Source organism: Canis aureus, chromosome 8 (genome assembly GCF_053574225.1).
Source record: "Canis aureus isolate CA01 chromosome 8, VMU_Caureus_v.1.0, whole genome shotgun sequence".
Lineage (NCBI taxonomy): Eukaryota > Metazoa > Chordata > Mammalia > Carnivora > Canidae > Canis > Canis aureus.
This window is the reverse complement of record NC_135618.1, coordinates 35,386,744-35,410,205: the sequence shown is the minus strand read 5'-3', so window position 1 is coordinate 35,410,205 and position 23,462 is coordinate 35,386,744. Positions and strand designations below refer to the sequence as shown.

Genomic DNA, 23,462 nt, shown 5'->3' with positions numbered 1-23,462 from the left:
GGCTCCGGCCCGGCCCATCCTCACGGCTCCGCCCCGCCCCGCCTCCTCGGCTCCGGCCCCCTAGGCTCCGGCCCCCTCGGCTCCGGCCCCGGCCTGTCCGAGCCCCGCCCCAGCCTGCCGCGGAGGCGCGACGACCCGGCCGAGGTACGGCCCCGGGCCACTCGGGCTCTAGGTCCCCCAGCCGCCGGGGCCGGGCCGCCTCTGAAGGCGGGGGGCTGCGGGCGTCTGTGCTCCGGCTCCCCGCGGCTCCCCGCGCAAACCAGGGCTCTGTTTCTAGGTCTAGGACCTGACGGAACCCTCGGGACGCGCGGGGCCCCGGGATGCGCCCCCGCCCCCGCCCTGCACTTGGCTCCGCCCCGCGCTGCCCGGATCCCACCTGCGCTGCGCTCTCCGCCCAGGTGCAGAGCCGGGAGGGCGTCCTCCGTCGGGGTGCAGAGCGGCCCGGGGCGGGGGCCCAGGACTCAGACCCGCCCCAACGGCCCCCCCCGGGACGGGTCTCCGGAACACGCGGTCCCTGCGTGGGAACTGCCGCCAGGACGACGTGGTCTCCGTGTTTGCTCCTTGGCCTGCGGAGGCCCCGGCCCTTCGGGCACGTGCCTGAGGGCCCTTGGCTCAGCTGGCAACGGAGCCATTACCATTAGGACCCAGGCTGCGAATCGGAACCCAGAACCCAGCCGTCCCAGCAAAGGGCGGGGCTGTGGGGTGCAGCCCCAGAGATGTCGTCCATGTCCAGCACAGCGACAGGGAGTGTGGTGCTCACACACAGCACGGGGCTGAAGCGGCACGGGAGCCCTGACGGCCACAGAGGGCAGCGGGGGTGGGGGGGTGGGGGGGGAGGATGGGGGGAGAGCAGGAGGGTGGAGGGCGCCCCACAGGATGGCAGTCGGGCCGGCTGCGCTCCTCGGCTATGTGGGCCCACGCATTCCAGCCTGACCCTAGCTGGCGTCCACGTGTGCTCCCCTGTATGTCAGGGTGGCTCAGATGGCCTTTGAGGCTCTTCTGTGACCTCTGACGTGTGGCACGACGTCTACAACCACGGTGTCCTCCCTGCCACCTTTCTTCTTTGGAGGCAGAAGACTATTTCAGAACTAGGTGAGTAGGCCAGAGCTTGGCCTGTGCTCGTTTCCCTTTGGATAAAGGATATTGCAAGGTCTGGTGGGTATGTGAAAACAGAAGCAGGGACTTTTTTTTTTTTTTTTTTTTTTTTTTAAGATTTTATGTATTTATTTGAGAGAGAGTGAGAGCAAGAGCAAGCACACGCAGGAGGTGCAGAGGGAGGGAGGTGCAGAATCCACACTGACGAAGAGCTGGCCCCGGGGCTCCATCCCAGGACCCTGAGATCATGACCTGAGCCCAAACCAAGACTGGACGCTTAACCAACTGCATCACCCAGAAGAAGGGAGCCTTAAAAAGCAAATGGGGGGCACCTGGGTGGCTCAGTTGGTTAAGCATCTGTCTTTGGCTCAGGTCATGATCCCAGGGTCCCGGGATCGAGCCCTGCATCGGGGTCCTTGGTCACCGGTAGCTTGCTTCTCCCTCTGCCGCTGCCTGTGCTCCCCCTGCTTGTGTGCTCTCTCTGTCAAATACATAAATAAAATCTTTAAAAAATAAATAAATAAAAATTTAAAACAACAAATGACTTCTTTTTTAAGATTTTATTTATTTACTCATGAGAGAGAGAGAGAGAGAGAGAGAGGCAGAGACACAGGCAGAGGGAGAAGCAGGCTCCACGCAGGGAGCCCGACTTGGGACTCCATCTCGAGGTCCAGGATCAGGCCCTGGCCTGAAGGCGGCGCTAAACCGCTGAGCCACCGGGGCTGCCCAACGAATGACTTTAAAACTCATTTAAAGCACAGAAAAATGCACTACAGAAAAATAAGCCCGAAATGACTTAACACTGTGTTAGGACAGCAAAGTGCGAACCCGGTGTTTGATAAGGATTTCAAAGCACCATGATCAAGTGTGGAGTGGGGAAAGAGGAGGACACAGAGGCTTCCCCTAGGGGCGCCTGGGTGGCTCAGCAGTTAAGCATCTGCCTTCAGCTCAGGTCCTTATCACAGGTCCTGGGATCCAGCTGCGAGTTGGGGTCTCTGCTCTGTGGGGAGTCGGCTTGTCCCTCTCCCTCTGTCCCACCCCGGCTCATGCTCCTGCATGCTCTCTCCCTCTCAAATAAATAAATAAAATCTTTAAAAATAAATTAATTTTAAACATTTAACAGACAAAAACACCCACAGGCTTCCCCTGATTGATCAGCTATCGCAGAAGTCAGAGGTCTGTCCATCTGTGCTAGGCTGGGGAGCTGGGAGGGTGTGTCGCCTGAGGCCAGCAGAGCTCAGTCCCTGTTGCACGTGCTGCCCACCCATCCACCCCCAGCCAGTCCTCAGTGCTCCAGGGCTGGGTCCAGGCTCAGGAAGTAGCCCTTGGGGTCAAGGTGAATTCCAGGTAAGTCTGGCCACGGGGAGGTGATGGGGGCCAAGTGCAAACACGCATGAGTGGCCCTCGACGTGGCTACACGTTCATCATACATTAAGGAGTTGTCCCTTTGACTTTTACACATCCTCAGCCTGGAACGGCAACATCACAAGATTCCACTGAGAAAGTTCTATTTTTGAAGCTAAGGATAAGCAGAGTAAGAACATGTAAGAGTGGGACAGATGTTGGTCCACTGGCACTCATCCCTGAGGTCACTCCCGTAGTGACCAAGAGTCACTGAGATGCTGTCACCAGGTGGGCACCGTGAATAAGATGATCCTGGCTGCGAATGCTGGGAGTCCCAGGGCACTGCCAGGGAGAGAGGTTTTCAACTGGGGGACACATTTCCCCTGTAAACACCAAGAGGCAGTGAGAGGCAGAGAGGAATCCAGGGAGGGATTCCTGGGGGGGGGGGGGGGGGGGCGGGGCAGTGTGTGGCAGGAAAGGACACCGAGGCAGGCAACAACTGGAGATGGGCCCAGAGCTCCCATGGCGCCTCAGAAGAAACAGGGCAGTTCTGCAGGGGTGCAGGAGGAGGGCTGGCCTGGGTGCAGGGGCCCAGAGGGTCAGGGCGGGGATGCAGTGGGTGCAAGGAGAGGGGAGCAGAGGGCCGGGGAAGCGGGAGGCTGGGCTGAGGGGCGCCAGTGTGGCCAGCGGGCGCCAGGGCTTCCAGATTCATCCGGGTTCTCTCCTGTTTTTAGACCATTGACCAGTTCATATTGAAAAGCAAATTGTGTCAGATTTTGGCTAAGGGACTTTAATCTGACCTCTGGCTTGTATTCCATAACTCCTCCCAGCTCTATATTCTAAACCCTCAAGGTAAAAAATTTTAAATCTATGTAAAATATCCTCAGGATATAAAATGACATGTTAGAAATAAATACCAACAGTATAGTATTAAAGTTCCCATGTCCTGGTGATTTTTAAAATTCTTTTGAATATTATTTGAGGGGCACCTGGGAGACTCAGTGGTTGAGCATCTGCGTTCAGCTCAGGTCGTGACCCAGGGGTCCTGTGATCGAGTCCCACATCGGGGTCCCTGTGAGGAGCCTGCTTCTCCTGCTGCCTTTGTCTCTGCCTCTCTCTGTGGGATTCTCATGAATAAATAAATGACACCTTTAAAAAAAAAAAAAAAAACAGACTTTCAGAAAATGACTCTTTAGATCCCCTTAAAAACATATTGTGGTAAAATACACAGAACATAAAATTCTCCATCTCTACCTAGACCACACTTTTGGGGGCCCCCATAGAATGGCTTTAAGAGAGCAGGGCTTTGGTATTTTGACAACCTGCCTGCTATGCTGGGAGACCTGGGGAAAATCTCTATGGGACTTGAGCCTTGAGCCCCTCTGACGTCAAAGCGAGCAAGCAGAAGGGATCAACAGCCCCTGGCTACTGTTTATTGCTCTTACAATAGGAACTCAAATGCCTGTGTGACCCTTCCCTTGGGCAAAAAAAGAATATCAAGTGTTTTAAGTCCTCCTGGCCTTTTTTTGCGTTCCCATCAGAGAAGCAGGAGGAAGCTGTGGCTCTGAGGTCAGGAATAAGAGAGAACCAGGCCTCGCTGGCACCTGCGGCCCACAGGACCTGTGCTGAGGAAAGCACTAGGTCCTTCACCTCAGTGAGCTGCCCACAGGGTTCCAGGGAGGCCCAGAAACAGGTAACGGGCATTCCTCAAAGCCCGGGATGGATGGATCCCGGGATCATCCATGTTCCCAGAAGATCTGCAACTTCAGGAGAGAGCAGGGCAGCAGGGCAGTGCACGCAGTAAAGGGGGCGGAGCCCTTGTGGCAGGGAGCCCCGTGATGTCCTCACATGGTCATTATGAGGCTCCAAGTACAGCTTGGTCCAGGAATGGAGTGGGGTAGGGGCCAGTCCTTATTGTGGTGGATCCTGAAACACTTCCTTGGAAGGATGTTGCAGTCCCTTGAAACCTGTCATGGGGTTTTCCCTTGTGGGCAGTATGGTTTGTATTCAGTTCATTTAACCGGGATCCTGCAGGAAACATTCTTCTAAGGGGTCATTCCTGGAACAGGGCTGCTTTCTCCAAGCCACTGGTTCACATTTTTAATTTTTATAGGCACAGAGGTACATAACAAATTGTAATTCATTCTCGCCTTGAGCTCTAGACAAATCACAGCCAAATTTTATCATGTGGAAAGAACACGGGATCTCATGATATTCATTCTGTGTAAATCTGGCCTCTGACTCAGTGCTATTTCTTGTCTTTTTATTTCAGTTTTCCTCTGATTAACTCACTTTTTACAATTTTGAATATATTTTTATAAGACTTTTGTGGGGAGGGTGAGGAAACCAGAGTAGAAGACAGACAGTCATGGGCTCATGGACATCTGAGAAGTACAGTTATCGTAAAAGAAAGCAACAACCTTAACAATCACTGTCAGACCCGGCATTGCTTTAATATATGGATTTCCAAGAATCTTATTTTTTTAATTTAAATTCAACTAGCCAATATAAAGTGCACAGTTTCAGATGTAGTGTTCAATAACTCATCAGTTGCATGTAACACCCAGTGCTCATTCCAGCAGTGCCCTCCTTAATGCCCATCATCCAGTTACCGCATCCCACACCCTCTTCCCCTCCAGCAACTCTCAGTTTGTGTCCTAGAGTCAAGAGTCTCTCATGGTTTGTCTCCCTCTCTGATGATTTCCCATTCCATTTTCCCTCCCATCCCATGTGATCCTCTGCACTACTTCTTATATTCCACATATGAGCAAACCATATGATAACTGTCTTTCTCTGATTGACTTATTTCACTCAGCATAGGGCCAAGAATTTTAAATAACCGTGATGGACTCTGTCACTGTCCTCCAGCCAAAGACCACCAGGAACACAGAGAAGTAGAAATTGGGTTTGTTGGTCCTTGCAGCCAGGGAGAGTACACAGAGAACCAGAGTGTCTCAGGAACAGGGTGTGAGAAACACACTATCAGAGGGTTCCAGTTCTGCTTGGGTGATTTGGGGGAGGGCCCCAGGAAGGGGGGCTCACTCTAGAATGGACGCTGTCAGAAAGCTGGGGAGAATTCTGTGGTTGGGTGTTTTTGTCACAGTGACCTTTTGTCTGTGATTAGGTAAAAGCATAAAGTGGTTTTGTTTTGTTTTGTTGTGGTCTCAGAGTAACTGGGAGATTGTTATTATGTGGGATTGCTTGTCCAATAGGGGAACAGAATGAAGAGGTACAAATTCCAGTTATAAAATAAGTATGTCGCAAGAATGAAAAGTACAGCATGGGGGAACACAGTAACATAATGATGTATGGTGACAGTTGGCAACTACGCTTATCATGGTGGACATTTCCTGATTGTGTTAAATGTCAAATCATTATGTTGTACCCCTGAAACTAATGTACTCTTGTATGTTGACTATACTTTAATTTTTAAAAATAAACAAACAAATAAGAGAACAGAGTCCAGCTGTATCAAAGGAACTTGCAGCAACACTGAAGCCTACACTCCATGCACTCTCTTCTGAGCCACCAGGGGCTACTTTCTCAGTCCCCCACACCCCACCTTTGGGCCAATGACAAAGTCAGACCCCAAGACAATAATTCATGAAATCCAGATTTCTTCTCCCAATGCTGAGATTTTCCTAAGGTCAGAAGAGTGTGCACGGAGCATAGTTTATACTTAAACCAGAGTTCATTTTTTCTTTTCCCTCAATTATGGGATGAGTCATTGAACTATCGAAGTGACAGTGGCTGTGCCATTAACATTTAAGGGTACGATACACTGGCCAAGTGTAAAATAGGCAATTAACAGAAATAAAATGACTATTAGTCATGGTAATAGGTCTCCAAGTCAAAAGGTAAAGTGACAATTTCTTTTTCATGGAAATAACTTTTTAAAAGATTTTATTTATTTATTTATTTATTTCAGAGGGGGACATAGTGAGAGAGCACAAGCAGGGGAGAGGGAGAAGCAGGGATCCCTGGGATGATGACCTGAGCTAAAGGCAGATGCTTAAACCACTGAGCTACCCAGGCACCCCTGAAACGAAGTAATTAAGTTATCCTCTTTTTAATAGGATTGATGAGATTTCATTTTTCAATTGACATAAATTGAAACAGAATGTTAATCTCAATCTGAAGTCTTGAGCAGAAGCTGTTCACTTCTGAAATAGCATCTTCTAGAAGACTCCTAAGAATCTCAGTTTCAGGGATCCCTGGGTGGCGCAGTGATTTGGTGCCTGCCTTTGGCCCAGGGTGTGATCCTGGAGACCCAGGATTGAATCCCACATCGGGCTCCCGGTGCATGGAGCCTGCTTCTCCCTCTGCCTATGTCTCTGCCTCTCTCTCTCTCTCTCTCTCTCTCTCTCTCTGTGTGACTATCATAAATAAATAAAAATTTTTTTAAAAATCTTTAAAAAAAAGAATCTCAGTTTCAGATTTCCAATAGCATGAACATCCAGTCCTCAGGAGGAAATGTTGTATATCTTTTGAGCTGGTATATATTACCCTAAGGATCAATACTTTACAATTCTGATGTTGGGTCAGTTAACAGGATATGTAAGCTCCTTTTCATCCAAGCTCAAGGGTAATTTACCTCAGGTGTCTTTTCCAGAGCATGAAATCTCCTCTTGTTAAGTGAGTGGTTTGGAAAGGCAGCTCAGACCTGTTAATGATAAAGCTAGAGTTATTGTATGAGTTCCTTGTAGAATATAATCATATTTCAATCATATCCTGTAATAGAATAGAATCTAACATTGGGGGTGGGATTTTCAAACACATGGACCAGCCTCTTATTAATTGATAAGAATATAACATTTGAGTCCCGGTGGGGATTCATCTTATATATGTTACAACCAATGGTAATATTTTAGGTCATGGAAGTTTAAGGAAGCTTTGTTAATTTCAGCTTTTAGGATTCTACTAGTTTTTGGTTTTTTTAGATTTTATTTATTCATGAGAGACACAGAGACAGAGAGGCAGAGACATAGGCAGAGGGAGAAGCAGGCTCCATGTGGGGAGCCCAGTGCAGGACTCCAGGAGCACGCCCTGAGCTGAAGGCAGATGCTCAACCACTGAGCCACCCAGGCATTTTTCCTAAAGGACTACAAAAATAAGTTAATGATAAAAGGATGACAATAATAGCAAAAGTTTGGGGGTAAAAGACAAACTTTATAGAGTTCCTTAATAACAGCACCAGTATAATGAGTGTTGTTATTAGAGAGACAAGTGGAAATTTCCTAGGATAGGAGATGAAATCAAGCAGATTTATTTTTTTCTTTTCCTACAATTAGAACCGTAGCTTCCTGGTAAGGAAAATCTTTAATATTCTCCGAGAAGAAAACAGAAAATAACCAAAACACATTTATAATCCATTGCAAGAGGCAACTGTATAAAGTCCATTAGCAAGTATGAAAGGCTCTCAAGACTTCAGTTCTTGTCCATATCCTACCTTTATGTTACACCAGGATCACATCATCAGCAGTGTGACATGTTTTAAAAACATCCTTGGCAATGCTTCTAAAGTATCCTACTGGGCAGCCCAGGTGGCTCAGCGGTTTAGCGCCGCCTTCAGCCCAGGGCATGATCCTGGAGACCCGGGATCGAGTCCCACGTCAGGCTCCCTGCATGGAGCCTGCTTCTTCCTCTGCCTGTGTCTCTGCCTCTCTCTCTCTCTGTCATTTCTCCCTCTGCCTGTGTCTCTGCCTCTCTCTCTCTCTCTCTCTGTGTCTCTTGTGAATAAATAAATAAAATCTTTAAAAAATAAATAAATAAAGTATCCTACTGATGTTGGCTCAAGATTGCTGCCGGTGTATCTCTGCTATTATGAGTAATAAGACGAAGCATCTCTGCTAAACTTCATTTAACATTATTTGAGGTTACGCATCAGCCACTGTGAGAACGCAAAATTCCTCTTTATGCAACTTCTGCTTCTGAATTTTTCCACTTTCCGGTTTTCCAAATCAGGGATTTGTCTATGACAGTTTAAAAATAGCCTCTTTGTGTTCTTCCAAGAGTTTCTTTTCACTGTGATTACTGGAACACTGTCTTGGGCAATGCTACTTGCAGAGCAAGAAGGTCAGCCACAGCACTACCGTGAGATCCCCGGTCTTAGTGTTGTGAATGATGTTCTACTTTTATTATAACTATTTCCTTAGGTAACAGCAAATCAGCTAATCACCCCCCCCCCTTTTTTTTAACTTATCCAATCTTTATGGTTTTGTCAAAGTTAGAAAGCTCTTCCTAAAGCATTCCAAATTTGCAGGCTACCCCAAAAACATATCTGCTAATAGCACCGGTGCTTGCTCTTTTCCTTTTTAGCAGCTGGGAGGCCCAGGTAAGGATAATTATCTTAATCTTTGGAACTGATTTGGTTTCTGGAGAAGTCTATATTTCAAGTGTGAATTTAGGTCTGTGCTAGCATTTTTAAATATGAGCAAATACAGTGAGGTCAGGGCTATTCAAGGGAATTTCTAACAAAATGATTTAAGAGTGTGGGAAAAGCAGTAAAGGTTCTGAGAATCATTTGGTGAAGAAAAGGAACCTCTACTTATCTGTGTGTAGAAGCACATAAGCATTTTACATGAAGGACCCCAATATTAACTTTACTCATTAAGTGCATTATTTTTGTAAGAGATTATAGTAAAGGATCTACTAATATTTCATTTGTATGTATTCAGATACACAGGTACATAAACATACAATAAATATTCCTTTAAAGATTTTGGCTATTGCTTTAAGTATCATTAACTTATCAGCATATTAAATAAAATAATAGGGATCCCTGGGTGGCGCAGTGGTTTGGCGCAGGCCTTTGGCCCAGGGCGCGATCCTGGAGACCCCGGATCGAATCCCACGTCGGGCTCCCGGTGCATGGAGCCTGCTTCTCCCTCTGCCTATGTCTCTGCCTCTCTCTCTCTGTGACTATCATAAATAAATAAAAATAAATAAATAAATAAAATAATATGTATCATATTAAATTCATCATTTGAATTAACTGTAATAATTTTTCTACATAAACAGAAAATCACATCCTATTTTATATAGATATATATACCTGTATCTCCGCTGTTACTATATCCAATACAATTAATCATCCACACTAATTATTATCTTTAGAGTAACCAATCTTTTCTTTTTTTCTGCAGACACAAGAGAAACTCAAAGGGAAATAAGTTTAAAAACCATTCAGCAATTTTTTATGCATGTTTATCTCACATTATGTAAACCTTTTAAGAAGGCCAAAACAAATATACATGCATTATCATCCAAAGGCATTTTCATGTTTTGTTACTCTGCTGGCATTTTTAAAATAAGGACAAATTAAAATTAACTTTAGTAAACAGTGTTTTGTATCCATACCTTAAAAATCAACTTAGTTCAGTCTACCTGGAATCAGGAGATCTCATCTGGCCCCTGATGAATGATCCTTGGTCTTTGACCAAGTCCCAGAGACACATGTCACATAGATGGTCACACTACAGGTCTCAACGGCACCCATCCCGGCCAAACACCTGCTTCCTTCGCTCTTGCTCCTATAATGTTAACACCTGTATATATCTTTCTAACTGGCAGAGTTCACCAGTGACAATTTGAAATTATACAGGCCACTTTGGGGGGACTTTGAGGTGGGCAAATTGTTCGTTTGAGCGGCAACTTAAAATGAAACAAAAGACTCCAAGTGTCCAAAAGCTGGCTTTCTTTCATTGGGTTTAGGAGGCACAGTTCAGACTCAGAAATTGCCTGAAATTTCTTTAGCATAAGTAATTACAAAACGTGAGAAACTGTCTCTCTAATCATCCACTTCACATGTGAGTCAGACCCTTTCTGCTTTTATTGTAGATGGTTTAATGCCAAAGCAAACAGAAAGTGACTGGCTTATCACTCCATTGCATGAAGTTCAGCATTCGATGAAGCATTTCCAAGAGAATTTGAGGCCCAAAAACAAAAGAAATGTCACCAGGAATTGTTCGTCCTGTTTGTCTGAAGATATCGTTTTGTATAACTACAGAAGCATCTTCTTCGTTTGCCTACTTCGGGGATTATTAAGTGCTCGCTTTTTAATCTTAGGGCTTTTTTTTTTTAATTTTATTTATTTATTCATAGAGAGAGAGAGAGGGGGGCAGAGACACAGGCAGAGGGAGAGAGAGAAGCAGGCATCATACAGAGAGCCTGACACGGGACTCGATCCAGGGTCTCCAGGATCACGCCCCGGGCTGCAGGCAGCGCTAAACCGCTGCGCCACTGGGGCTGCCCAATCTTAGGGCTTTTGTATGTGCGTGTCCCAGGCTGGGTGAGGGCTTCAGAGCTAGGTGGGAATATTGCTCTCCAGTGCCTGCTTAGGTTCCCAACCTGAAACCTTGAGAAAAGTAATGGTGGACTGTCTGTCACACCTGCCCAATCTGACTCTTCTGGATCATACCTCCCTTGAAGGGGGGGAGTGGTAGAAGCTCTACAAGGGGGATATTCTCACTAACAGAGAGGATTGTCTCAGACTGGAAGAGAAGGATGGGGGATAGATGAAGTGAGGAGGGAGGGAGTTTGACCTGGAGTCTGAGGTTCAGGGAGCCCCCAAATCCATACTGATAAAGGCTGGATTCACATTTCCCATTCAGGGTCCTTTGGGAGTAATTGCCTGGGACCTTCAGCACCATTTTCACCTGTGGCTGTGGCTACTAACAGTAAACCCTGCCAGGAACACACGAGCTTTGTTAGCTTTGGTGCCTGGTACTGGGAAATTTGTTTCCTCATCTACAAAATGGAGATAACTGTACCTACCTCCCAGCATCACTGTGAGGATGAGGTGTGATGGAGCAATTGGAGGGGCCTGGCACACAGAGTTTGCTGTGAAGATGATAATGGTGATGGTGATGACGGTGATGATAATACCTTCCATCAGCCTCTCACTGGGAGGAAAGTCTTGTCAACTGCGTTCTACGGCTTTCAGTTCCAGGTGCTGAGGTAGAAACACAAGGCTGTCGACAATTGTCACCACAGAAGACAGCTGGGGAGCAGGGGGCACAGGTGAGACCAATACTCTGGGCAACAGCAGAAACAGTATAAATGATCTGGCCCTTGGGTCAAAGAGGGCTCCTGCTATGCAAACATTGGCATAAAAATGAAGTGTTATCAGAATGGGAATGGTATCTCAAGTAGTTTCGCACAGCAAAAGAAACAATCAACAAAATAAAAAGGCAACCTATGGAATGGAGAAAGTATTTGCAAATCATATAACTGATAAGAAGACAATATCCAAAATACATAGGAAACTCATACAATTCAATGGGGTGGGACTTAATAATCTGATTTTTAAATGGGCAGAGGACCTGAATAGACCTTTTCTAGGGGCACCTGGGTGGCCCAGTTGGGTAGAAATCTGCCTTTGGTTCAGGTCATGATTCTGGGGTCCTGGGGTCGAGACCTACCTTGGGCTGAGCTGGGAGCCTGCTTCTCCCTCTGCCTCTGCCTCTGCTTGTGCGCGCGCTCTCTCTCTCTCTCTCTCTCTTTCTCTGTCTCAAATGAGTAAATAGGTAAAATCTTTTTTTTAAACAAGACATTTTTCCAAAGAAGATATACAGATGGACAGCAGGTAAATGAAAAGATCACTCATCATCAGGAAAATGCAACTCAAAACCACAATGAACTATCACTTCATACCTGTCAGAATGGCTCATATCAAGAAGACAAGAAATAACAAGTGTTGGTGAGGATGTGGGGAGAAGGGAATCCTAGTGCACTACTGGAGGGGATGTAAATTGGTGCAGATACTGTGGACAATAGTATGGAGGTTCCTCAAAAAGTTAAATGTAGAGCTACTATATGATCCAGCAATCCCACTTCTGGTTATCTATCTGAAGGAAATGAAATTTCTATCTCAAAGAGATGTCTACACTACCATGTTTACTGCAGCATTATTCACAATAGCCAAGATATGGAAGCAACCTGTGTCTGTGGATGGATGAAGACATAAAGAAAATGTGGTGTATTTATATAATGGACTATTACTTAGTCATAAAAAAGAAGGAAATCTTGCCATTTGCAACAACATGGATGGACCCCGACCATTACACAAAATGAAATGTCAGACAAATACCATCTGATCTCATTCATGTGGAATCTGAAAACGCCACACTTGCAAGAATAGAGAACATACTGGAGGCTGCCAGGGGCTAGAAGGTGGGGGAAATGAGGAGATATTGGTTAAAGGATACAAACTTACAGCTCTATGATGAATAAATTCTAGGGGTGAGTGCACAGCATAGAGACTACAGTTAGCAAGAGAGCATTGTGCACTTGAAAATGGTTGGAGCTCCTGGGTGAGCTCAGTCAGCTGAGCATCTGACTCTTGATCTCAGCTCAGGTCTTGATCTCAGGGTCGTGAGTTTAAGCCCCACGTTGGGTTCCATGCTGGGCATGGAACCTACTTGAATAAATAAACAGTTTTTAAAAACTGCTAAAAGAGTGGATCTTAAATGTCACCAGGGGGCACCTAGGTGCCTCAGTCGGTTGTGTCTGACTCTTGATTTTGTCTCAGGTCATGATCTCAGGGTCATGGGATCAAGCCCTGAATCGGGCTCCATGCTTGGCATAGACCCTGCTTCTCCTTGTCCCTCTGCTCCTCATCCCCCACCCCACCTCCTGCCAAAATGTTCTCAGCATACACACAATAAAAATGGTAATACATGAGACGATGGAGGTGTTCATTTACCTTATTGTGGCAGCCATTTCACAATAAATACCTGTATCGAACCATCATGTTGTACACCTTTAAAGTCCACAATGTTTTACATCAATTACGTGGTGAAGCTGAGGGAAGAATCCCAAGTAGGCCTCCTGAGTGCATTAGTTCTTTCCACGGTATCAGCACTGTGATTCTAGATGCATCCTTTTATTTCTTCTTCATATAGCCCTAAGTTAAGGAAACCTAGCAACATCAGAAGCAGCCCATCAACCAAGGCCATGCATCAGTAGTACCACTGGCTGTTACTGCAGATTCCTGGACTCGCCCAGACCTGCATCTTAGGTGCACGCAGTACAGGGCACTCGCACTTATTTCTTTCCAGCCCCAGAAGCACTGCCAATGGTGCAACCAGGGTGGAGAGCCTCAGACTGCAGCAAGTGTCCTGGGCTGGGCCAGGCACTGCCCAAGTCCTCCAAGTCTGGAATCTGGAAAGGAGCCTTTGGGGGTGAGGTGGGAGGGGAAATAGTGAGAAACAGGTGGAGGGGGAGGAGGGAAGATGGGGGAAGGGGGAAGCAGAGAGCAGAAGAGGACCTTAACTGAGGCAGAGACCAACACACTGGTGGCTTGTCCTTTTTCATTTCCTTCCAAATTTCTTGGACTTGGGGGTGGGGGGGGGGGAGGGTGGGGTGGGAAGAACATGTTCAGACACCATCACCTCCTTCCTCACATCCTCACTAAACATGCAGAACATGCCTGGACAGCCTAGAAGGAGGACTTGAGCCTGCGTGTAAATGCTTCCACCCACGAAACTGAGTTCCCTTTAACACCCTGGTCTTCATGAAGAACTAGAGTCTGAAGTACTTATAAACCAGACCCTTGAGGCACCTGAGTGGCTCAGTGGTTGAGCGTCTGCCTTTGGCTCAGGTCATAATCCTGGGGTCCTGAGATCGAGTCCCGCATCAGGTTCCCCGCAGGAAGCCTGCTTCTCCCTCTGCCTGTGTCTCTGCCTCTGTGTGTCTCTTACGAATAAATAAATAAAACCTTTTAAAAAATAACAGACCAGACCCTTTATTGCTATACTTTTTGTGAAATTGGGAACTTGATAGCAGATGGAGCCAAGGGCCCCAAAGGTATTTTGTCGGAGTTACACAAATGTCTACAGACAGCCAAGGTAGGAAGAACACACAAGAAGGAAAAGAAACTGGTCAAGCATTCAGTGAGAAGAGGTAGGAGGAAGACGGGCAATCTGGAGGCGGCTTCTCACTGTGGCCCGGGTTCGAATGCTGGCTTTGCCCTTTACCCTCCGGGGACTCTGGGGCGAGTTACTGAATCTCTGTGCACCAGAATCGCCTCCTCGGATTACAGTAGCCCATACATGCCCCTTAGGGTTTCAAATTTTTCTCAGGAATCTCACTAATGGGCTGGGCACTCTTGTGAAATTCAGTAGTGACCAAAATAGACAAAGTTCAGACTTTACAGAGCTTTCATTTAGTGGGAGTTGATCTACTAAGACGAGAGAAGCACTTGGAAGCGGTGCCTTGCACACAGTACATGGCCAACAAATGTGCAGCACCTCCCGTCCACGCGGGACTCCGCTGCCCTCCTGCTGGGGGGTCTCCAGCAGCTGTCAGCAGATTTGGGTGCATGGGTTCTCATCCAAGGTCCCATGAGGCTCCATTGTTCTCTGAGATTTGATCCCGCATTTGGCTCTGGGCCTTATATCTAATACCTCTGAGAACAACATCGCCTTGGCCCAGACAGAGGGCTCCACTTCTCAAACCAGCAGAGGTTGGAAATGGTCTTTCTCCTGCTTTTTGCCTTTAGTCCAGGACACTAGCACCACATGGCGGCCCCCTGTCCCTTGCCCCATGCAATAGCCCCTTCCCCGCCTCTGCTTCCAGACGCCTCGAGGAGTGATAACTTTCTGGCAGCCAATTCAAGTGTGACAACGTTGTTTAGGAAAGAGCACTGTTTTCCTCTTTCAAGAAGTGGCACGTCTGCATTTACTAATAATCCCGGTCAATAGCCATTGAGCACCCATTGCACATCTACTACATATACTTTCTCATCGAATTCTTGAAACATCTCTTTGAATTACATATTTCTTCTCCCATTTAATAGATGAGGAAGCTAAGGCCCAGATAAAGTAAGTAACCTGCCCAAAGACACACAGTAAATCAGAGAGGAGCATTTGGACGGCCTCTCCAGGGACACCACACTGCCTACAAGAGGCCGCAGAGTGAAACCACCGGACCAGAGGACCCAGCAACAATCCAGGACTGTTTCCAAACCCTGTGCAAGCTGACACTAGACAAACTTGGCAAGTAAGCCAAGAGGTCCTCACATGCCAAGCACAGTGGATGTTTCTTAGATGGCTTTGTGTCTTTTGTATTCATTATCAGCAAGAAACTCAACTGCACAGGCCAGAATATTTCATTCTAATGTAGATCTTTTTATTTTTTTTTAAGATTTTATTTATTCATGAGAGAGAGAGAGGCAGAGACACAGGCAGAGGGAGAAGCAGGCACTATGCAGGAGCCCGAGGTGGGACTCGATCCCAGGTCTCCAGGATCACGCCCTGGGCCAAAGGCAGGCGCCAAACCGCTGACCCACCCCGGGATCCCAATGTAGATCTTATAATCACTTCAAAGTGGTGTCAACACAGCAACAGATATGGCCAGAGAGAGACCATAAGCCAGAAAGCATGTGCTGGAAAGCTTCAGAACAGTTCACTGGGGATCAAAACCTCATTGAGCTACAAGAAGCCTCTTGTATTAAAACCTCTGGGCTTGGGCCCCTGAGTAGCTCAGTGGTGGAGTGTCTGCCTTTGGCTCACATCGTGATGCTGGGGTCCTGGGATCGAGTCCTGCATCAAACTCCCTGCAAGGAGCCTGCTTCTCCCTCTGCCTGTGTCTCTGTCTCTCTCTCTGTGTCTCTCATGAATAAATAAAATATTAAAAAAAAGAAAACCACACACACAACAAAAACCTCTGGGCTTTTGGATAACATGAGAAGATTAGTGGAGTTCTAAATACAAAGAAAGTATGCAGAGAAAGGGTGGGGCCAGGTGAGGGTGGCAATGAGCTGGATCCGGCCGGAGCCAGGCAGGTTACAGGCTGGGCCCCAGGACACTGGGGATGGCCTTGTGTGTGCTCACGAGGTCTAGGCCTAGAGCAGGGAAGAAGCCGGGATGCCCGGGCACCGCGGTGGTGCTGGTGGTGTGGTCCAGGAGGTGCCGACCCTGTGGAGCATCGGGGCTTGGGGACTGCTCCAGAGTGGGGGCCAAGAGGGCTGGGTCTCACCGGGCAACGTGGGATTCCAGGCCGACCCCAGCCTGGCTGAGCAGAGCCCTTTAAACCGGAAGCCGAGGTCACGAGCTCTTGCCAAAGTGCGTGGGGGGTAAGGAAGGGCTGTGGCTTCGCAGCACAGAGGGATCAGGCCACACCTCGGATCCAGCCTGGGAGACCAGCCCCCCCCCCCCCCCCCCAGCTGCTGGCTCCGGAAGCTTCTCACGCTGGGCCTGCGTCTGCGCTGGGCCGCTCGGAAGGCGAGGCAAGGCGAGGCCCTTGGTGCACTAGCGGGGGTGGCTGAGCCCAGTCGTCCGGTCGCCTGCTCGCCTCGGGAGCTCACCCCGTTCACCGCAGAAGGTGCAGTAACCCATTTACTCGGGAGGGGGTGCAGCCTGGAGAAGGACGGGAGAGGGGCGTGGAGGCATCGTCTGGCTTCGGGTAAGCGACGCGGAAGGCTGGGGGACCCCGCACATCCCCTGTGCAGCAGGCCCCACGGCCACCAAGAGGTTGCAAGTTGAAGTCACCGCGTCCTCTGTAAGGCCAAGTCGTCCCGGGCCCGGGCCGCACGGGTCGGGCGGCGCCCCCTGCTGGCCGAACGCGCAGCTCCCGCGCAGAGAAAGGCCCGATTCGGCCCCGCGGCCCCGAACCTCCGACCGCGGCCGCTTGCTTGTCCGCGCCCCCGCCGCCCCCGCGCCCCCCCGCACACCCGCCGCCCCCGCACACCCGTGCCCCCGCCGCTCCCGCACACCCGCGCCCCCGCCGCCCCCGCACACCCGCCGCCCCCGCCGCCCCCGCACACCCGCGCCCCCGCCGCCCCCGCACACCCGCAACCCCGCCGCCCCCGCACACCCGCGCCCCCGCACGCCCCCGCCGCCCCCGCCGCCCCCGCAACCCCCGCACACCCGTGCCCCCGCCGCCCCCGCACACCCGCAACCCCGCCGCCCCCGCAACCCCGCCGCCCCCGCGCCCCCGCACGCCCGCCGCCCCCGCACGCCCGTGCCCCCGCCGCCCCCGCACACCCGCCGCCCCGGCATAACTGGCGCGACCCGAGCCCGCGGCACCGCCGGTTCCCTCCCTGCCGACCCCACGAGCTGCGGGCAGGAGAACTGCTGGTTTCTCCTCACTCACTTGTTTTTTTTTCTGTTGCGGCGAAAGTGACATGAGTAAGAAGTTCATAACGTGAAACTTTTTGAAGTGAGCGATTCAGTGACAGCGAGTGAGCGCATTTACAGCGCTGTGCGACCGCCACCTCTAAGTAGTTCCAAAACATTTTCATTGCCCCAACAGGAACCCCCTAAAGGGGTTCACATCCATTAAAGGGTGAGTTGTTCCTCATTATCCCCCTTCCTGGCAACCCTGGCCACCCCCAACCTGCACTTCGTCTGTTTGAAGTCCCACATCTGGCTACTTCCTGCAGGTGGAGGCTGTGTGACCCGCCAGCCCGGCTTCTGCGCTTACACAGCGCGTTTGCGGTTCCTCCGCGGCGTGACCTGTGTCCGGGCTCCTCGTGGCGGAGTAATGTTCCCTGGTAGGATGTGCCGCGTTTTGTTTCTCCATCTGTTGACCGGCGTTTGGGCTATTTTCGCTTTCGGTTATTGTAAACAGTGCTGCTATGAACACCCACACTCATCTATTTGTTTGAATAACAATTCTCACTTCTTTTCTTTTGTATCATAGGACTGGAATTGCTGGGTCAGATGGCAATCCTGTGTCTCACTTCCTGAGAAACCATCAAACCATTTCCCCACTGGTTGCACCATTTCACATGACCCCAGCACTGTATACGGGTTTCAGTTTCTCCGTGTCCTGGCTAGCGCCTGCGATTTTTTCTGTATCTTTTTAAAAAAATATTATTTTAAAAATTATGAAGTTGTACCATGGCTAATTTTTCAAAGCGAATTAACTTAATATTTAAAGAAAATATTAAGAAAATAATAGCATGGCATATACGGATAGGGCAGGTAAGACTGGCAAACCCAAAGCCTGCAGTTTGGAGGCAGGAAAACAGATGTAGGCCAGTGTGTCACTTTTCTCTGGCCCACACTACCTCCCCTCCAGCAACCCAAGCCAAACCCAAACCTGACTCTACAGGAGGCCGGCAAACATCCTCTATCTCCTTCATCAAGGTGAGCTCAGGATGAGGCAAATCTCTTCCAGGTCAGAGGGCCTTCCTTGGGTCTCCCATCTTCTTGCTGCAGAGCCCAAACCACCTCTGGAGGCCCTACTGTGGTCCTGTGCACCAGAACGCCCAGATTTGGATCACCAGAGCCCCCAGGCCAGGTCTGTGGGCTACCTGACTTCTCCCCATGATTTTGGTTTTTAACTTCATATTAAAGTATAAAGTACGGGAGTTTTAAGCCTGCAATTTGTGTCGTTTCACAAAGTCGACACTCTGGGTAGCCAGCCCCCAGATGAAACAGAACATTATCAATACCCCCGAGCATCCCCAGAGGTTCATACTAACCCAAGAGTAAGCACTAGTTCGGCTTTTTTCTTTTAAGATTTTATTTATTTATTCGTGAGAGACACAGAGAGAGAGGCAGAGACCCAGGCAGAGGGAGAAGCTAGGCCTTCTGTAAGGGGAACCCAATGTGGGACTCAATCCCAGGACCCCAGGATCACGACCTGAGCCAAAGGCAGACACTCAACCACTGAGCCACCCAGGTGCCCCCACTAGTCTAACTTTTAATGCCACAGCTGAGCTTTGCTTGCTTTGAAGCGTATATAAACGGGCTTACAGAGTGGATACTTTTGCGTCTGGCTTCTGCTGGTGGGAGAAGTGTTGCTGTCTGTGCAACACTTCTTCACTGGAGTGTGTGACCGCCCTTTGTTCATGTCCACTGCAGTCTGGCATCCCCATTGTGTGGCTGTGCCACATGTCTTTATGTGGTCTGCAGGGGGCAGACATTGAGTGGTCTACAGCTTTGAGCTCTGTGCCCAGTGCTCCTGTGACATTCCACCTATGACCAGGGTACACAGGCCACCGTCCACCCATGTTCTGCTTTGACAGATGCAACCAGTTGTCTGTAGCTGTGCCAACTTACACTCTCACCAGATTGCACGAGAGCTCCAACTGCATGTCCTCACCAGCACTGGGCGTTATCAAGCTTTTTCCTTTGGATCATTTTGATGGGTTGTGTGGTCATAGTTGTTTGAGGTCTTAGTTAATATTTCCCTGATAGCAAATACAAATGAGCTCCTCTTCATGTGTGTACGGGTCGTTTGGATTTCCTTTGTGAAATGCCTGATCAAGCCTTCTGTTTTCTGTCAGTTGTCTCTTTCTTACTGATCTGTAGTTCTTTATTCTGCTCATAAGCCCTTTATTATCCACTCTCATTCTGTGGCTTTTGAGAAATAGAATTTCTTAATCTTAATACAATCTTTTGTTAAAAGATTTTATTTATTTATTCATGAGAGACCCAGAGAGAGAGGCAGAGACACAGGCAGAGGAAGAAGCAGGCTCCTTGTGAGGAGCCCGATGTGGGACTCGATCCCAGGACCCCAGGATCACGCCCTGAGCCAGAGGCAGATGCTCAACCACTGAGCCACCGAGGTGCCCCTTAATACAATCTTATTTATCATTTTTCCCCCATCATGCTTCATGCTTTAAAAAAAAAAAAAAAAAAAGATTTGTTTATTTACTCATGAGAGAGAGAGGCAGAGGCACAGGCAGAGGGAGAAGCAGGCTCCATGAAGGAGCCCGACGTGGGACTCAATCCCGGGACTCCAGGATCGTGCTCTGGGCCAAAGGCAGGCGCTAAACCACTGAGCCACCCAGGGATCCCCGGAATACAGAGCTTTCTTAAACAGGATACAAAAAGCACTAAGTGGGCAGCCCTGGTGGCACAGCGGTTTAGTGCCGCCTGCAGCCCAGGGTGTAGTCCTGGCGACCCGGGATCGAGTCCCACAACGGGCTCCCTGCATGGAGCCTGCTTCTCCCTCTGCCCCCTCTCTCTATCTCTCTGTCTATCGTGAATAAATAGATAAAATTTTAAAAAAAAGCTCTGTATTCCAAGTTCATCAAGGTGTTCTTTTACATTGTCATCTAAAAGCAGATCTTTAAGACATTTGAAATTAACTTTTGTAATTGGTGTGAGGTTGGGCCTGGCATTATTTCCATGTGCATATCCATTTGCCCCAGCACTAGTTATTGAAAAGGCTGTCCTTTCCTGACCCCATTTTGGGGTGAGTGATGATAGCAATTTCTCTTCGAGTGAAGGCAGGCGTGGATGTAAGGCATTTTGCTTTCTCTAAGTCTGGGAAGAGGGTTGCACTTAGGACTGTATCTGTCACAGCCACACAAATAGCAAATAGGCCCTAGGAGAAAAAGAGTCCTGCCCAGGAGCCAGGAGGCTGTCAGGAAATGAAGGAAAAGCCCCAGGGACTGACAGAGGTATATAAATGGGACATTCACAGGGAGTTCAGGGGATAGGGTTTTGGCTTGGCAAGTGCAAGACGGAAAATGCGGGCAAAGAATTGATTAACTGAAAAAAAAAAAAAAAAAAAAGAATTGATTAACTTTGACTGGGTCCCAGAACCAGGGCTGCCCTAGAGTGCAGGAGCTGTGGACCAGGGCCCAGGGCTGCAATCACCATCAGGATGTCCCACCCATGGAAATCTACTGAGAGGAGCTGGTAAGGCCCAGGACATAGGCCAGCCTTCCCTTGTAGTGTGAGGGGTCAGCCCCCATCCTGCGCAACCATGATGGGCCCCAGACCACCTCATCCACAGAACCCAAAAGAAGAAGGTTGGGGCACAACCCGTGGAGCATTGCCTCTGGAGACAGACCTCCTGGATTGACATCCTGGATCCACCACTTGCTAGCTGTGTAAACATGGGAAGATGACTAAACCTCTCTGTGCCTTTGTTTCATTTTCTGTGAATGGCAGTAACAATAGTGCCTGCTTCCCAGGGCTGATCTGAGGATTAAATTGGGCCTACTTGCATCTGCAAGTGCTCAATAAATGTCAGCCACTGTTATTACCTTGGACGGCTAAATTCAGCCTCCCCGCTGGTGCTTTTCCCTGAAAAAGGATCTTGAACAGCACGACCTAAGGGCCAGAATGTACGTCTCCAGCCTTGTCCGGGAGAAAGCGTGTCCACATCAGCTGGCCCCTGGGCACCTCTCCTGCCAGAGTCCTGGCTCAGGCTAAGGACTAACTGGGAGGACTCCTATGTGAGCCAGCCTGTGTACTGAGCCGGCCGGCCAGCCGGGGCCCCACTGGAGCCCAGCGCATGAGTTAGCAGGTGTGGGCGCCTGGAGAGGGTGCCCAGCCCCAGAGCCAGAAGCTGCAGCCTGCAGCCGAGGCCGGTGGAGGGTCTCAGTACCGCCACCCTGTGGGAAGGTGGACACTGCAAAGAGCTACCAGGCGGGAGCAAGTTCAGCAAGAAGCGGAGATCTGCCTGCGTTCTGCTCACCAAGGAACCGGCCCTGGCCCCGCCAGGACACCTGGACGGAGGGACACTCCCTTGGCTATCCAAAGATATCAGCAGTTCTGTGAGCTGTCAGGGTCATGTCTGCCCAGAGGGCCCACCTGTTCCTAACTCAAAGGTGACATTTCGGTGAGCATCAGTCCCGGGTTTGTGCATGACCCGGTTGCCCAGGCAGCCACGGCAGCTATCTGGCGCACAGGGACAGGACAGAGGGGGAGGGAGAGAGCCGTGCACCTGGATTATTCACAGTGGGGGCTTCAACCACACCTCCGGCAGGCTTCCCCAGGGACACGTTGGCATGATCTATGTACTCCCACAGCAGCGCTGAGGCCCCCACACAACTCTGTGGGCCCTGAGCCCACAGCTCCAGAACAGGATTGGAGGCGGAGCAGAGGTGGCTGGAGCCTCACCTAACATGTAAGCTTGTGCAGGGGGCTGCTCAAGTCCCAGACCCAGCTGGGGGACGTCTACCAGGAGCAGGTGCAAGAGCCGGAGGCCTCAGTGGTAATACAGCTGCATGCACACCCGCAGGCTGCAGGGGCCCAGGGACTTCAGGGCCAGGCTGCCACCTATGTCAGACAGGGTATGCATGGATAAGAGCCCGTGGTGCTTGGGGAGCCAAAGTAGCCTGTCCTCTGCTCACCAACCTGTGCTCCCCAGCATGAGGCTGTGTTGACCCAAGGAAGGGGCATCTTTTACACAAAGCCACTCAAGAAGCCAACACGGCTCTGCCCAGGGCACATGGGTGCAGACAAGGAGGCCCAAGGCCAACGAGCTATTCAAAACCCTGGTTCCAATTCACTGTTCACTGACTTTTGGGAAAAAAAGCTTATGCTTGGTGTTTTGATTCCCCTGTTGCAAGCTGGAAAGTAGCTTGCCTGGTCTGGTGTACATTTCCTGTGAGCTGGGTTAGTTCCTGTAGACTAGAGTCGGTTCCTGTGGACTGATCATCTCTAGGTGCTCAGACGGATTGAGCATCTAACCTGCAGGACCACCCCCCACCAGCAGCCTCTTGAATCCCGTGTCCATCTCCATCTTGACCTCTGCTAATATATTTATCCTCCTAAGGCCCTCAGTGAGTACCGTAAAGGATTCTCTCCTCCCTTCTCCTCCCCTCTTTCCACCACTTTCCCAGCACCAGCCTCCCTCCCAAGCAAATGTCTTTCCTGGGATGCCTGGGTGGTTCAGTGGTTAGCATCTGCCTTTGGCTGAGGGCATGATCCTGGGGTCCTGAGATCGAGTCCCACGTTAGGCTCCCTGCCTGGAGCCTGCTTCTCCTTCTGCCTAAGTTTCTGCCTCTCTGTGTGTCTCTCATGAATACATAAATAAAATCTTTTTAAAAAAACAAAAATAAAATGTCTTTCCTGAGTCTGAGATGTGATGATAATGGATACTATCCATTCTCCACCATGGATATGTAACATTTTTTTACTTCTGTTTGGATCCTACCTTATTTCAAAATAATTTTAGGCTGCTGGTAGGAGTAAGCACACCCCTGTCCAAGTCATAAGACTGTTGTAAAAATTAAATGTGGAACATTATCAAACACAATACAAGTGTGATGTTGTTGCTATTTTCTCCAAAAGGACTTAGCCCACCCTAGTCTGCCCCCCTCCACTAGT

The 23,462-nt window shown here is 49.4% G+C and overlaps 2 long non-coding RNA genes across 6 annotated transcripts; one reads left to right on the top strand and one right to left on the bottom strand.

The window, feature by feature from the left end:
• Nucleotides 1-2,056: 2,056 nt before the first annotated feature.
• LOC144318643 (uncharacterized) lies at nt 2,057-16,570 on the bottom strand. Of its 5 annotated transcripts, none has more exons than XR_013384698.1 (6): nt 16,420-16,570; nt 11,862-13,360; nt 11,215-11,392; nt 7,034-7,102; nt 3,429-3,588; nt 2,057-2,614 (listed from the first exon to the last, which is right to left on the bottom strand). It is a non-coding gene; the product is annotated as an uncharacterized LOC144318643 (long non-coding RNA). The 5 variants fall into 5 exon arrangements; XR_013384700.1 differs by lacking the exon at nt 2,057-2,614 and having other exon boundaries at nt 2,726-3,588; nt 11,862-11,945; nt 12,530-13,360; XR_013384701.1 differs by lacking the exon at nt 2,057-2,614 and having other exon boundaries at nt 2,729-3,588; nt 11,862-11,945; nt 13,145-13,360.
• Nucleotides 16,571-16,614: 44 nt separating this feature from the next.
• On the top strand, nt 16,615-18,282 carry LOC144318642 (uncharacterized). Its single transcript, XR_013384696.1, has 2 exons — nt 16,615-16,764; nt 17,563-18,282. It is a non-coding gene; the product is annotated as an uncharacterized LOC144318642 (long non-coding RNA).
• The last annotated feature ends 5,180 nt before the right edge of the window (nt 18,283-23,462 follow it).